Source organism: Pseudophryne corroboree, chromosome 11 (assembly GCF_028390025.1).
Source record: "Pseudophryne corroboree isolate aPseCor3 chromosome 11, aPseCor3.hap2, whole genome shotgun sequence".
Taxonomy (NCBI): Eukaryota; Metazoa; Chordata; class Amphibia; order Anura; family Myobatrachidae; genus Pseudophryne; species Pseudophryne corroboree.
The window spans coordinates 129,848,887-129,863,000 of record NC_086454.1 but is presented as its reverse complement, the minus strand read 5'-3'; the positions used below and the strand labels follow the sequence as shown (position 1 = coordinate 129,863,000).

The window sequence follows — 14,114 nt, the reverse complement described above, 5'->3', positions numbered from 1 at the left end:
TTTGGAGAATGAGCTACAACTAATAATATCCAATAAGATTACTGAAATTTGAAGAAAACTCTTTTCCACCATAATTCAGACCCCGTATTGGTCACAGTTCTGGCTACTTATGTGGCTCCATCTCTCAGGGGTTAGAGCACTGGTCTCGTAAACCAGGGGTCATGAGGTCCAATCTCACTGGGACCTAGTGTTTCCCAATGTTAAAATAGTCTATGCAATATCTTTAAGTGAGGAGAACCATTTCAATTTGGTCACACATTTGGATATTCAATTTGTACACAGAGTTATGATGTTCAGTCTAATCTGCTGATTGGTTACAAGAGCATGTCTAAAACATATTTGTTGCATTTTATTGGGCCGATTCTGTTCATGCTGATAGTTCCAACAAGTTTTTCACTATTATTATGAAACTATGGTAAGAGCTTTCCAATAATTTTACTTTAATGATAGCAAAAAAACACACACATTAGGAGGTTTTTAATACTTCTCACCCTGTTGTACACCTGTTCTGTTTCTGCTGACAGGCATGGTATTATCATTTCAGCTCACTACAGGACACTCTAACACAAAGTTGGAGAGCCATTAAAAATATGTCCAACTTTTTCAATATTTTCTATATAATTCAATTCAAGCAAAGACAGCTAATTTTTGCATTTATTTGATTTTCTGAAAAAGTTATATACTACATGCCTCAATCAAGGATATTGCAAATTTGTAGAATTTTTTTGTGAAAAGTCTACATTGGGACAAAAAGCGACAATAAAATGATAACAGAGATTTGAAATTTGCAGAAGATTTTTTTCCATCACTAAGCAGAATGAACATACATAGTGCTGAAGGCAAGGCTCCATAACTCAGGGGTTAGAGCACTGGTCTTGTAAACCAGGGGTCGTGAATTCAAATCTCACTGGGGCCTAGTGCTACTTTCTTGTTACTGCTGCTAAAATATAAGTTGCAGCTCCCAATGTTGAAATAGTCTGCTCAAGAGCTTTAAGTGAGGAGAACCATTTCAATTTGGTCACACATTTGGATATTCAATTTGTACACAGAGTTATGATGTTCAGTCTAATCTGCAAATTGGTTCCAAGAGCATGTCTTAAAATTATTTTATTGTATTGACTCTGTTCATGCTGATAATCCCATCATAATTTTTCAGTATCATTACAAACTGTAGAAAGAGCTTTTTCATAATTAAACTTTAAAGATAGCAACAATGGTATATACATTGTATTGTACCGTGCAGGAATCAACTTCATCAGTTGATCCAGAAGAGTTTTGAATTGACAACTGTAGCTGCCAGAAGGCTTTTTTGGTCATGTAAGCATATATAAAGTACAAATGCAAGCATACTCAAGGTAATGACCACTATTGGTCACAAATATCTCAATATAAAGACATTCTGTCATATCATTTTGAAGGCATTCCAGACTAAGGAGCACAAGGTTTGTGAGGCATGGAAAACATGACCAACATTTCCTCAATTTTATATATACACATATTCAACATACAACAGCAAACTGAAAGTTTCTTTAAATTGTTTAATAGGTTATTAACTGCATGTCCCAAGCAGGCATTTCAGCAGTGGTCATTTGTTAAAAGTGTATATTTGGAGAATGAGCTACAACTAATTGTTAGGGTCTCCTGCCCTGTGCTGCCACGTCGTCATGGCAACCGGGAGACAAGTGCTAGTGGAGTAACCTGAGCGCAGCTGATACTCCGGTTCGGGTCTTTTGCTGTGCAGTGGTTATAGGCTCTGTGCACGGCAGGGGATCCGGTGCTGGTTTTTGTGCTCACAGTCTGTGAGGTCTGAGTGGGGCGTGGACAGCACCTGCTTTATAAGGCCTCTTTTCAGGGTAAGCAGATGCTGCTGAATCTCTGTTGGTTAGTCAGTTCATGAAAGTTAGCCAGTACTGTGTAGCTTTGTATTTGTTTGTTGCTTACTGCAAATAGGCCTGGGGATTTGGTATTACACTCTGCCAATCCAGACCTAGCAGTAAGACTGGAGTCAGTCGTTTAGCTTGCTGGAGTTCTGTTATTACTCTGTGAACTTAGCAAGTTTGCGGCTGTATTCTAACACTTGCCTGTCTAATCCTGTCTCACTGTGCTAGGTGTCAGGGGTCAGTTTAGTGGCAGTAAGCTTAAACCTGTGCACTGCAAGTGAGAATCAGGATTGTGGAGGCTCTCCTTGTGTCTATCATTCCATCTCTGACCAAGGAGTTTACTGCCACACCCGTTGGTAACCCTTTAGGGTTTTGCTGTTGCCCTTAGCAACAGCATTTCGGGTTCTCTACGTATTAAAACACAACATCTTGCTTTTTACATCTGAGCAGTTCTAATACAAGGGAGATACCCAGTTCCTTAGCCTCTGGGCTTCTCTGTTCACTGTGTGTGTATTTTGTTACCCTATCACCTTCTGTGTACGTTATGTCATATTCCCCAGTTTGTCTGTGAGTCCATTTGTTTTGCATAACAGTTCAAACACCAGTACATTCCTGCAGACACTGGAGTGCATAACAGTTCTGACACTAGTACTTTCCTGCAGGCACTGGTGTGCATAACATATTCAGCAGCCTAATACTCCTGTTGAAATTTTGTGGGAATATGGAGCATACCCCTCAAAATACGTTGCAACAGGTGGTCGATCAGGTGCAGGTCCTGACTCGGCAATTTAATGATTTGTCCATTAAAATGCACACCTCCCAGGCTGCTGGCGGAGCTCCCGCAGCAGCAGCACCTGCAGGGGTTAAGGAGCCGAAAGTAAATCTCCCGGATCGTTTTTCTGGAGATCGCTCGCAGTTCTTTTGTTTCAAGGAGAGCTGCAAGCTATACTTCCGGCTTAGGCCTCAGTCTTCTGGGTCGGAGATTCAGCGGGTGGGCATAGTGATTTCCTTGCTACAAGGAGACCCACAGGTCTGGGCATATGGGTTGCAGCCTGACTGTCCGTCGCTTAAAAGTGTTGATGCTTTTTTTACGGCACTGGGCATGTTGTATGATGACCCTGACAAGACGGCCTCAGCCGAGGCTCAGATTTCGATCCTTAAGCAAGGGCGAAGGCCAGTTGAGGTTTACTGTACGGAGTTTCGGAGGTTGGCCCATGATACCCAGTGGAATGACCCAGCCCTGAGACACCAGTACCGAAGAGGTCTTTCTAACCAGATAAAGGACCAACTGGTACAATATCCCTTGCCTGATAGCTTGGATCAGCTCATGCAGTTATCCATCCGGGTGGACAGACGGCTGAGAGAGCGTAGGCTTGAAAGGGAGACTGAGATTTCCTTCCTTCCCAAGGGAACCTCAGACTCTGAGGAATTTTCTGAGGAGCCTATGCAGATTGGGGCTACCCGTCTCTCCTCGCGTGAGAAGACGCGGAGGAGACAGCAGGGGTTGTGTTTGTACTGTGGGAATAAAGGTCATGTGGTAGTATCATGCCCAGAAAAGCTGGAAAACTTCAGGGCCTGAGGGTGATGGGAAATATCCTGTCAGGCCAGAAGTCAGAATTTCCCAAGAAGACTTTTATCATTCCGGTGACCTTGAAGATCCTCGGTCAAACTGTCAAGACTGAGGCCTTTGTGGACAGTGGGGCCGACGGGGTTTTTATGGACCGCCAATTCGCCCTAAAACACTCTGTTCCCTTAGTACCCTTGGCATCGGAAATTGAGATTTGTGGGTTAAACGGGGAACCATTATCCCAAGGTAAAATTACCTCTTGCACTAGCCAGATTTCTTTGTTTATTGGAGCCACACACTCTGAAAAATTGTCCTTTTATGTGACTGTCTGTACTTTTGCCCCATTGGTGTTGGGGTTACCCTGGTTAAGGGCCCACAATCCTCAATTTGACTGGGTCTCTGGGGAGATTCTTAGTTGGGGTACTGATTGTTTCAGGAGTTGCTTGAGCCTTCCAGTCAGGCTCTCGCAGCTAAGTTTGCCAGGATTGCCAGGGTGTTATGCAGATTTTGCGGACGTGTTCTCCAAAAAAGTTGCAGAGGTTCTACCTCCCCATCGCCCCTATGACTGTGCCATTGATTTGTTGCCAAATGCTAAGCTTCCCAAGAGCAGGTTGTACTCCCTGTCACGTCCTGAGACTCAGGCTATGGCAGAGTACATTCAGGAGAACTTGGCTAAGGGATTTATCAGACCTTCACAGTCTCCAGTTGGGTCGGGGTTCTTCTTCGTGGGTAAAAAGGACGGTTCGTTGCGACCCTGCATCGACTTCAGGGAATTGAACCGTATCACAATTAAAAACTCATACCCACTGCCTCTCATTTCGGTCTTGTTTGACCAGCTTCGTACTGCCACCATTTTTTCTAAGATTGACCTACGCGGTGCGTACAATCTAATCCGAATAAGAGAGGGGGATGAATGGAAGACTGCCTTTAATACCCACTCAGGGCATTATGAATATTTGGTGATGCCTTTTGGGCTCTGTAATGCCCCGGCAGTCTTCCAGGATTTCATGAATGATGTGCTCAGGGAATATTTGGATAGATTCTTAGTTGTATACTTAGATGACATCCTAATCTTCTCCCATTCCCTGGAGGAACATCGGAAGCATGTACGCTTAGTCCTCCAGAAACTCAGAGACCACCGGCTTGGGGCGAAGCTGGAGAAGTGCGAATTTGAAGTTCAGCAAATCGCATTTCTAGGATATATTATCTCCCCAGAAGGTTTCCAAATGGAGGGTTCCAAGGTACAGGCAGTCCTGGATTGGGTGCAGCCCACTAGTTTGAAGGCGCTTCAGCGTTTCCTGGGCTTTGCGAATTTTTATAGACGATTTATCGCTGGATTTTCGTCTATAGTGGCGCCCTTGGTGGCACTCACTAAGAAAGGGGCGGATGTTGCTCACTGGTCTTGTGAGGCTAAAGCGGCTTTTGCCCGTCTCAAAAGGGCATTTGTTTCGGCCAAGGTGCTGCGACACCCAGATCCAGAGCGTCCTTTTGTGGTGGAGGTGGATGCCTCTGAGAAGGGTATTGGGGCAGTGCTTTCTCAGATGGGAGTGTCTGATAATCGCCTTCATCCCTGTGCTTACTTTTCCCGTAAATTTTCGCCTGCCGAGATGAATTATGACGTGGGTAACCGGGAATTGTTGGCTATTAAGGATGCACTCGAGGAGTGGAGACACTGGCTTGAGGGGGCTAAGTTTGTGGTCTCAATTCTCACTGACCATAAGAATCTGGCATATTTAGAGTCAGCGAAGCGTCTCAATGCCAGGCAGGCACGATGGGCTTTGTTTTTTGCTCGCTTTAATTTTTTGATAACATATCGCCCTGGGTCAAAAAACATCAAGGCTGATGCGCTCTCGCTGAGTTTTGCTCCAATCCAGGAGACCACCGAGGAGCCGTTGCCCATTGTTTCCCCATCATGTATTAAAGTGGGCATTACCCAGGACATCTTATCATTAGTCCTTAGAGCACAGGAGCAGGCTCCTCCAGACCTTCCGGTAGGTCTTTTGTTTGTGCCTCCTAGGTTAAGACAGCGAGTGTTCCTGGAATTCCATGCCAAGAAGTCGGCAGGTCACCCGGGTATTGCCAGAACTCGGGAGTTGCTATCTAGGGCGGTGTGGTGGCCCTCGGTGGCTAAGGATGTGGATCAGTGGGTTCGGGCATGTGACATCTGTGCCCGAAATAAGACTCCTAGAGGGGTTCCTGTTGGCCCATTACATCCACTCTCTATCCCATCTAAGCCATGGACCCACATTTCAATGGATTTTGTGGTGGACTTGCCCAAATCCTCGGGGATGACAGCCATCTGGGTTGTCGTTGACAGGTTTTCGAAGATGGCGCACTTCGTTCCACTGGTTGGGCTGCCATCAGCCAGACGCCTGTCTGAATTATTTATGCTGCATGTTGTGCGTCTCCACGGGTTGCCACTTGATGTGGTCTCTGACCGCGGATCCCAGTTTGTGGCCAAATTCTGGAGGGCATTTTGTTCCGATCTCCAGATTTCTGTCAGCTTGTCGTCAGGCTACCATCCGCAGTCTAATGGGCAGACTGAAAGGGTGAACCAGTCCTTGGAGCAGTTCCTCAGGTGTTATGTCTCCAAGTGTCAGACTGACTGGGTTGCTCATCTGTCCATGGCGGAGTTTGCCTATAACAACGCGGCTCACTCTGCTACAGGGATCTCTCCCTTCCTTTGTGTGTATGGGCATCATCCTAAGGCCAATTCTTTTGACCCCCTGGACTCCACGCCTGGTGGTTCCTCTGTGGTTTCGGTCCTTAGAGGTATTTGGCGGAAAGTGAAGAAAGCCCTTGTGTCTGTGTCATTAGTGACCAAAAGGGTTTTTGATAAGCGGAAAAGACCCTGCAGCTTCAAATTAGGAGACTTCGTCTGGTTGTCTACCAAGAATTTGAAGTTGAGACAGCCATCTCATAAGTTAGGGCCCCGGTTCATCGGCCCTTATAAGATCACCAGGGTTATCAATCCGGTGGCATTTCAGTTAGATCTGCCCCGTTCTTTGGGTATCAATAAAACATTTCATTGTTCCCTTTTAAAACGGGCGATTAGTAATCCTTCTTCCAGTGGAAGACCTTCCCCTCTTCTGATACGTGGCCAGAGGGAGTTTGTTGTTGAAAGGATTCTTGACTCCAAGGTGGTTCGGGGTCGGCTGTCATTTTTGGTGCACTGGAAGGGGTATGGCCCGGAGGAGCGGTCGTGGGTGCGCAGTTGTGATCTTCATGCCCCCAGACTGATACGCTCTTTCTTCTCGCAGTTCCCCGATAAACCCGGTGGTAGGGGTTCTTTGACCCCTCGTCAGAGGGGGGGTACTGTTAGGGTCTCCTGCCCTGTGCTGCCACGTCGTCATGGCAACCGGGAGACAAGTGCTAGTGGAGTAACCTGAGCGCAGCTGATACTCCGGTTCGGGTCTTTTGCTGTGCAGTGGTTATAGGCTCTGTGCACGGCAGGGGATCCGGTGCTGGTTTTTGTGCTCACAGTCTGTGAGGTCTGAGTGGGGCGTGGACAGCACCTGCTTTATAAGGCCTCTTTTCAGGGTAAGCAGATGCTGCTGAATCTCTGTTGGTTAGTCAGTTCATGAAAGTTAGCCAGTACTGTGTAGCTTTGTATTTGTTTGTTGCTTACTGCAAATAGGCCTGGGGATTTGGTATTACACTCTGCCAATCCAGACCTAGCAGTAAGACTGGAGTCAGTCGTTTAGCTTGCTGGGGTTCTGTTATTACTCTGTGAACTTAGCAAGTTTGCGGCTGTATTCTAACACTTGCCTGTCTAATCCTGTCTCACTGTGCTAGGTGTCAGGGGTCAGTTTAGTGGCAGTAAGCTTAAACCTGTGCACTGCAAGTGAGAATCAGGATTGTGGAGGCTCTCCTTGTGTCTATCATTCCATCTCTGACCAAGGAGTTTACTGCCACACCCGTTGGTAACCCTTTAGGGTTTTGCTGTTGCCCTTAGCAACAGCATTTCGGGTTCTCTACGTATTAAAACACAACATCTTGCTTTTTACATCTGAGCAGTTCTAATACAAGGGAGATACCCAGTTCCTTAGCCTCTGGGCTTCTCTGTTCACTGTGTGTGTATTTTGTTACTCTATCACCTTCTGTGTACGTTATGTCATATTCCCCAGTTTGTCTGTGAGTCCATTTGTTTTGCATAACAGTTCAAACACCAGTACATTCCTGCAGACACTGGAGTGCATAACAGTTCTGACACTAGTACTTTCCTGCAGGCACTGGTGTGCATAACACTAATAATATCCAATAAGATTACTGAAATTTGAAGAAAACTCTTTTCCACCATAATTCAGACCCCGTATTGGTCACAGTTCTGGCTACTTATGTGGCTCCATCTCTCAGGGGTTAGAGCACTGGTCTCGTAAACCAGGGGTCATGAGGTCCAATCTCACTGGGACCTAGTGTTTCCCAATGTTAAAATAGTCTATGCAATATCTTTAAGTGAGGAGAACCATTTCAATTTGGTCACATATTTGGATGGTTAATTTGGACTAAGACATATGATGTTCAGTCTAATTTGCTGATTGGTTACAAGAGCATGTCTAAAACATATTTGTTGCATTTTATTGACCCGATTCTGTTCATGCTGATAGTTCCAACAAGTTTTTCACTATTATTATGAAACTATGGTAAGAGCTTTCCAATAATTTTACTTTAATGATAGCAAAAAAACACACACATTAGGAGGTTTTTAATACTTCTCACCCTGTTGTACACCTGTTCTGTTTCTGCTGACAGGCATGGTATTATCATTTCAGCTCACTACAGGACACTCTAACACAAAGTTGGAGAGCCATTAAAAATATGTCCAACTTTTTCAATATTTTCTATATAATTCAATTCAAGCAAAGACAGCTAATTTTTGCATTTATTTGATTTTCTGAAAAAGTTATATACTACATGCCTCAATCAAGGATATTGCAAATTTGTAGAATTTTTTTGTGAAAAGTCTACATTGGGACAAAAAGCGACAATAAAATGATAACAGAGATTTGAAATTTGCAGAAGATTTTTTTCCATCACTAAGCAGAATGAATATACATAGTGCTGAAGGCAAGGCTCCATAGCTCAGGGGTTGGAGCACTGTAAACCAGGGGTCGTGAGTTCAAATCTGACTGGGGCCTAGTGCTACTTTCTTGTTACTGCTGCTAAAATATAAATTGCAGCTCCCAATGTTGAAATAGTCTGCTCAAGAGCTTTAAGTGAGGAGAACCATTTCAATTTGGTCACACATTTGGATATTCAATTTGTACACAGAGTTATGATGTTCAGTCTAATCTGCAAATTGGTTCCAAGAGCATGTCTTAAAATTATTTTATTGTATTGACTCTGTTCATGCTGATAATCCCATCATAATTTTTCAGTATCATTACAAACTGTAGAAAGAGCTTTTCCATAATTAAACTTTAAAGATAGCAACAATGGTATATACATTGTATTGTACCGTGCAGGAATCAACTTCATCAGTTGATCCAGAAGAGTTTTGAATTGACAACTGTAGCTGCCAGAAGGCTTTTTTGGTCATGTAAGCATATATAAAGTACAAATGCAAGCATACTCAAGGTAATGACCACTATTGGTCACAAATATCTCAATATAAAGACATTCTGTCATATCATTTTGAAGGCATTCCAGACTAAGGAGCACAAGGTTTGTGAGGCATGGAAAACATGACCAACATTTCCTCAATTTTATATATACACCTATTCAACATACAACAGCAAACTGAAAGTTTCTTTAAATTGTTTAATAGGTTATTAACTGCATGTCCCAAGCAGGCATTTCAGCAGTGGTCATTTGTTAAAAGTGTATATTTGGAGAATGAGCTACAACTAATAATATCCAATAAGATTACTGAAATTTGAAGAAAACTCTTTTCCACCATAATTCAGACCCCGTATTGGTCACAGTTCTGGCTACTTATGTGGCTCCATCTCTCAGGGGTTAGAGCACTGGTCTCGTAAACCAGGGGTCATGAGGTCCAATCTCACTGGGACCTAGTGTTTCCCAATGTTAAAATAGTCTATGCAATATCTTTAAGTGAGGAGAACCATTTCAATTTGGTCACACATTTGGATATTCAATTTGTACACAGAGTTATGATGTTCAGTCTAATCTGCTGATTGGTTACAAGAGCATGTCTAAAACATATTTGTTGCATTTTATTGGGCCGATTCTGTTCATGCTGATAGTTCCAACAAGTTTTTCACTATTATTATGAAACTATGGTAAGAGCTTTCCAATAATTTTACTTTAATGATAGCAAAAAAACACACACATTAGGAGGTTTTTAATACTTCTCACCCTGTTGTACACCTGTTCTGTTTCTGCTGACAGGCATGGTATTATCATTTCAGCTCACTACAGGACACTCTAACACAAAGTTGGAAAACCATTAAAAATATGTCCAACTTTTTCAATATTTTCTATATAATTCAATTCAAGCAAAGACAGCTAATTTTTGCATTTATTTGATTTTCTGAAAAAGTTATATACTACATGCCTCAATCAAGGATATTGCAAATTTGTAGAATTTTTTTGTGAAAAGTCTACATTGGGACAAAAAGCGACAATAAAATGATAACAGAGATTTGAAATTTGCAGAAGATTTTTTTCCATCACTAAGCAGAATGAACATACATAGTGCTGAAGGCAAGGCTCCATAACTCAGGGGTTAGAGCACTGGTCTTGTAAACCAGGGGTCGTGAATTCAAATCTCACTGGGGCCTAGTGCTACTTTCTTGTTACTGCTGCTAAAATATAAGTTGCAGCTCCCAATGTTGAAATAGTCTGCTCAAGAGCTTTAAGTGAGGAGAACCATTTCAATTTGGTCACACATTTGGATATTCAATTTGTACACAGAGTTATGATGTTCAGTCTAATCTGCAAATTGGTTCCAAGAGCATGTCTTAAAATTATTTTATTGTATTGACTCTGTTCATGCTGATAATCCCATCATAATTTTTCAGTATCATTACAAACTGTAGAAAGAGCATTTTCATAATTAAACTTTAAAGATAGCAACAATGGTATATACATTGTATTGTACCGTGCAGGAATCAACTTCATCAGTTGATCCAGAAGAGTTTTGAATTGACAACTGTAGCTGCCAGAAGGCTTTTTTGGTCATGTAAGCATATATAAAGTACAAATGCAAGCATACTCAAGGTAATGACCACTATTGGTCACAAATATCTCAATATAAAGACATTCTGTCATATCATTTTGAAGGCATTCCAGACTAAGGAGCACAAGGTTTGTGAGGCATGGAAAACATGACCAACATTTCCTCAATTTTATATATACACATATTCAACATACAACAGCAAACTGAAAGTTTCTTTAAATTGTTTAATAGGTTATTAACTGCATGTCCCAAGCAGGCATTTCAGCAGTGGTCATTTGTTAAAAGTGTATATTTGGAGAATGAGCTACAACTAATAATATCCAATAAGATTACTGAAATTTGAAGAAAACTCTTTTCCACCATAATTCAGACCCCGTATTGGTCACAGTTCTGGCTACTTATGTGGCTCCATCTCTCAGGGGTTAGAGCACTGGTCTCGTAAACCAGGGGTCATGAGGTCCAATCTCACTGGGACCTAGTGTTTCCCAATGTTAAAATAGTCTATGCAATATCTTTAAGTGAGGAGAACCATTTCAATTTGGTCACATATTTGGATGGTTAATTTGGACTAAGACATATGATGTTCAGTCTAATCTGCTGATTGGTTACAAGAGCATGTCTAAAACATATTTGTTGCATTTTATTGACCCGATTCTGTTCATGCTGATAGTTCCAACAAGTTTTTCACTATTATTATGAAACTATGGTAAGAGCTTTCCAATAATTTTACTTTAATGATAGCAAAAAAACACACACATTAGGAGGTTTTTAATACTTCTCACCCTGTTGTACACCTGTTCTGTTTCTGCTGACAGGCATGGTATTATCATTTCAGCTCACTACAGGACACTCTAACACAAAGTTGGAGAGCCATTAAAAATATGTCCAACTTTTTCAATATTTTCTATATAATTCAATTCAAGCAAAGACAGCTAATTTTTGCATTTATTTGATTTTCTGAAAAAGTTATATACTACATGCCTCAATCAAGGATATTGCAAATTTGTAGAATTTTTTTGTGAAAAGTCTACATTGGGACAAAAAGCGACAATAAAATGATAACAGAGATTTGAAATTTGCAGAAGATTTTTTTCCATCACTAAGCAGAATGAATATACATAGTGCTGAAGGCAAGGCTCCATAGCTCAGGGGTTGGAGCACTTGTAAACCAGGGGTCGTGAATTCAAATCTCACTGGGGCCTAGTGCTACTTTCTTGTTACTGCTGCTAAAATATAAGTTGCAGCTCCCAATGTTGAAATAGTCTGCTCAAGAGCTTTAAGTGAGGAGAACCATTTCAATTTGGTCACACATTTGGATATTCAATTTGTACACAGAGTTATGATGTTCAGTCTAATCAGCAAATTGGTTCCAAGAGCATGTCTTAAAATTATTTTATTGTATTGACTCTGTTCATGCTGATAATCCCATCATAATTTTTCAGTATCATTACAAACTGTAGAAAGAGCTTTTCCATAATTAAACTTTAAAGATAGCAACAATGGTATATACATTGTATTGTACCGTGCAGGAATCAACTTCATCAGTTGATCCAGAAGAGTTTTGAATTGACAACTGTAGCTGCCAGAAGGCTTTTTTGGTCATGTAAGCATATATAAAGTACAAATGCAAGCATACTCAAGGTAATGACCACTATTGGTCACAAATATCTCAATATAAAGACATTCTGTCATATCATTTTGAAGGCATTCCAGACTAAGGAGCACAAGGTTTGTGAGGCATGGAAAACATGACCAACATTTCCTCAATTTTATATATACACCTATTCAACATACAACAGCAAACTGAAAGTTTCTTTAAATTGTTTAATAGGTTATTAACTGCATGTCCCAAGCAGGCATTTCAGCAGTGGTCATTTGTTAAAAGTGTATATTTGGAGAATGAGCTACAACTAATAATATCCAATAAGATTACTGAAATTTGAAGAAAACTCTTTTCCACCATAATTCAGACCCCGTATTGGTCACAGTTCTGGCTACTTATGTGGCTCCATCTCTCAGGGGTTAGAGCACTGGTCTCGTAAATCAGGGGTCATGAGGTCCAATCTCACTGGGACCTAGTGTTTCCCAATGTTAAAATAGTCTATGCAATATCTTTAAGTGAGGAGAACCATTTCAATTTGGTCACACATTTGGATATTCAATTTGTACACAGAGTTATGATGTTCAGTCTAATCTGCTGATTGGTTACAAGAGCATGTCTAAAACATATTTGTTGCATTTTATTGGGCCGATTCTGTTCATGCTGATAGTTCCAACAAGTTTTTCACTATTATTATGAAACTATGGTAAGAGCTTTCCAATAATTTTACTTTAATGATAGCAAAAAAACACACACATTAGGAGGTTTTTAATACTTCTCACCCTGTTGTACACCTGTTCTGTTTCTGCTGACAGGCATGGTATTATCATTTCAGCTCACTACAGGACACTCTAACACAAAGTTGGAGAGCCATTAAAAATATGTCCAACTTTTTCAATATTTTCTATATAATTCAATTCAAGCAAAGACAGCTAATTTTTGCATTTATTTGATTTTCTGAAAAAGTTATATACTACATGCCTCAATCAAGAATATTGCAAATTTGTAGAATTTTTTTGTGAAAAGTCTACATTGGGACAAAAAGCGACCATAAAATGATAACAGAGATTTGAAATTTGCAGAAGATTTTTTTCCATCACTAAGCAGAATGAACATACTTAGTGCTGAAGCCAAGGCTCCATAGCTCAGGGGTTAGAGCACTGGTCTTGTAAACCAGGGGTCGTGAGTTCAAATCTCACTGGGGCCTAGTGCTACTTTCTTGTTACTGCTGCTAAAATATAAATTGCAGCTCCCAATGTTGAAATAGTCTGCTCAAGAGCTTTAAGTGAGGAGAACCATTTCAATTTGGTCACACATTTGGATATTCAATTTGTACACAGAGTTATGATCTTCAGTCTAATCTGCAAATTGGTTCCAAGAGCATGTCTTAAAATTATTTTATTGTATTGACTCTGTTCATGCTGATAATCCCATCATCATTTTTCAGTATCATTACAAACTGTAGAAAGAGCTTTTCCATAATTAAACTTTAAAGATAGCAACAATGGTATATACATTGTATTGTACCGTGCAGGAATCAACTTCATCAGTTGATCCAGAAGAGTTTTGAATTGACAACTGAAGCTGCCAGAAGGCTTTTTTGGTCATGTAAGCATATAAAAAGTACAAATGCAAGCATACTCAAGGTAATGACCACTATTGGTCACAAATATCTCAATATAAAGACATTCTGTCATATCATTTTGAAGGCATTCCAGACTAAGGAGCACAAGGTTTGTGAGGCATGGAAAACATGACCAACATTTCCTCAATTTTATATATACACCTATTCAACATACAGCAGCAAACTGAAAGTTTCTTTAAATTGTTTAATAGGTTATTAACTGCATGTCCCAAGCAGGCATTTCAGCAGTGGTCATTTGTTAAAAGTGTATATTTGGAGAATGAGCTACAACTAATAATATC

General features: G+C 41.0%; 3 non-coding genes across 3 annotated transcripts; all 3 read left to right on the top strand.

Moving 5' to 3' along the window:
• Nucleotides 1–843: 843 nt before the first annotated feature.
• Nucleotides 844–916, top strand: TRNAT-UGU (transfer RNA threonine (anticodon UGU)). Its single transcript has one exon. It is a non-coding gene; the product is annotated as a tRNA-Thr (tRNA).
• A 9,201-nt stretch (nt 917–10,117) lies between these two features.
• Nucleotides 10,118–10,190, top strand: TRNAT-UGU (transfer RNA threonine (anticodon UGU)). The gene has a single exon. It is a non-coding gene; the product is annotated as a tRNA-Thr (tRNA).
• A 3,132-nt stretch (nt 10,191–13,322) lies between these two features.
• Nucleotides 13,323–13,395, top strand: TRNAT-UGU (transfer RNA threonine (anticodon UGU)). The gene has a single exon. It is a non-coding gene; the product is annotated as a tRNA-Thr (tRNA).
• Nucleotides 13,396–14,114: the final 719 nt, after the last annotated feature.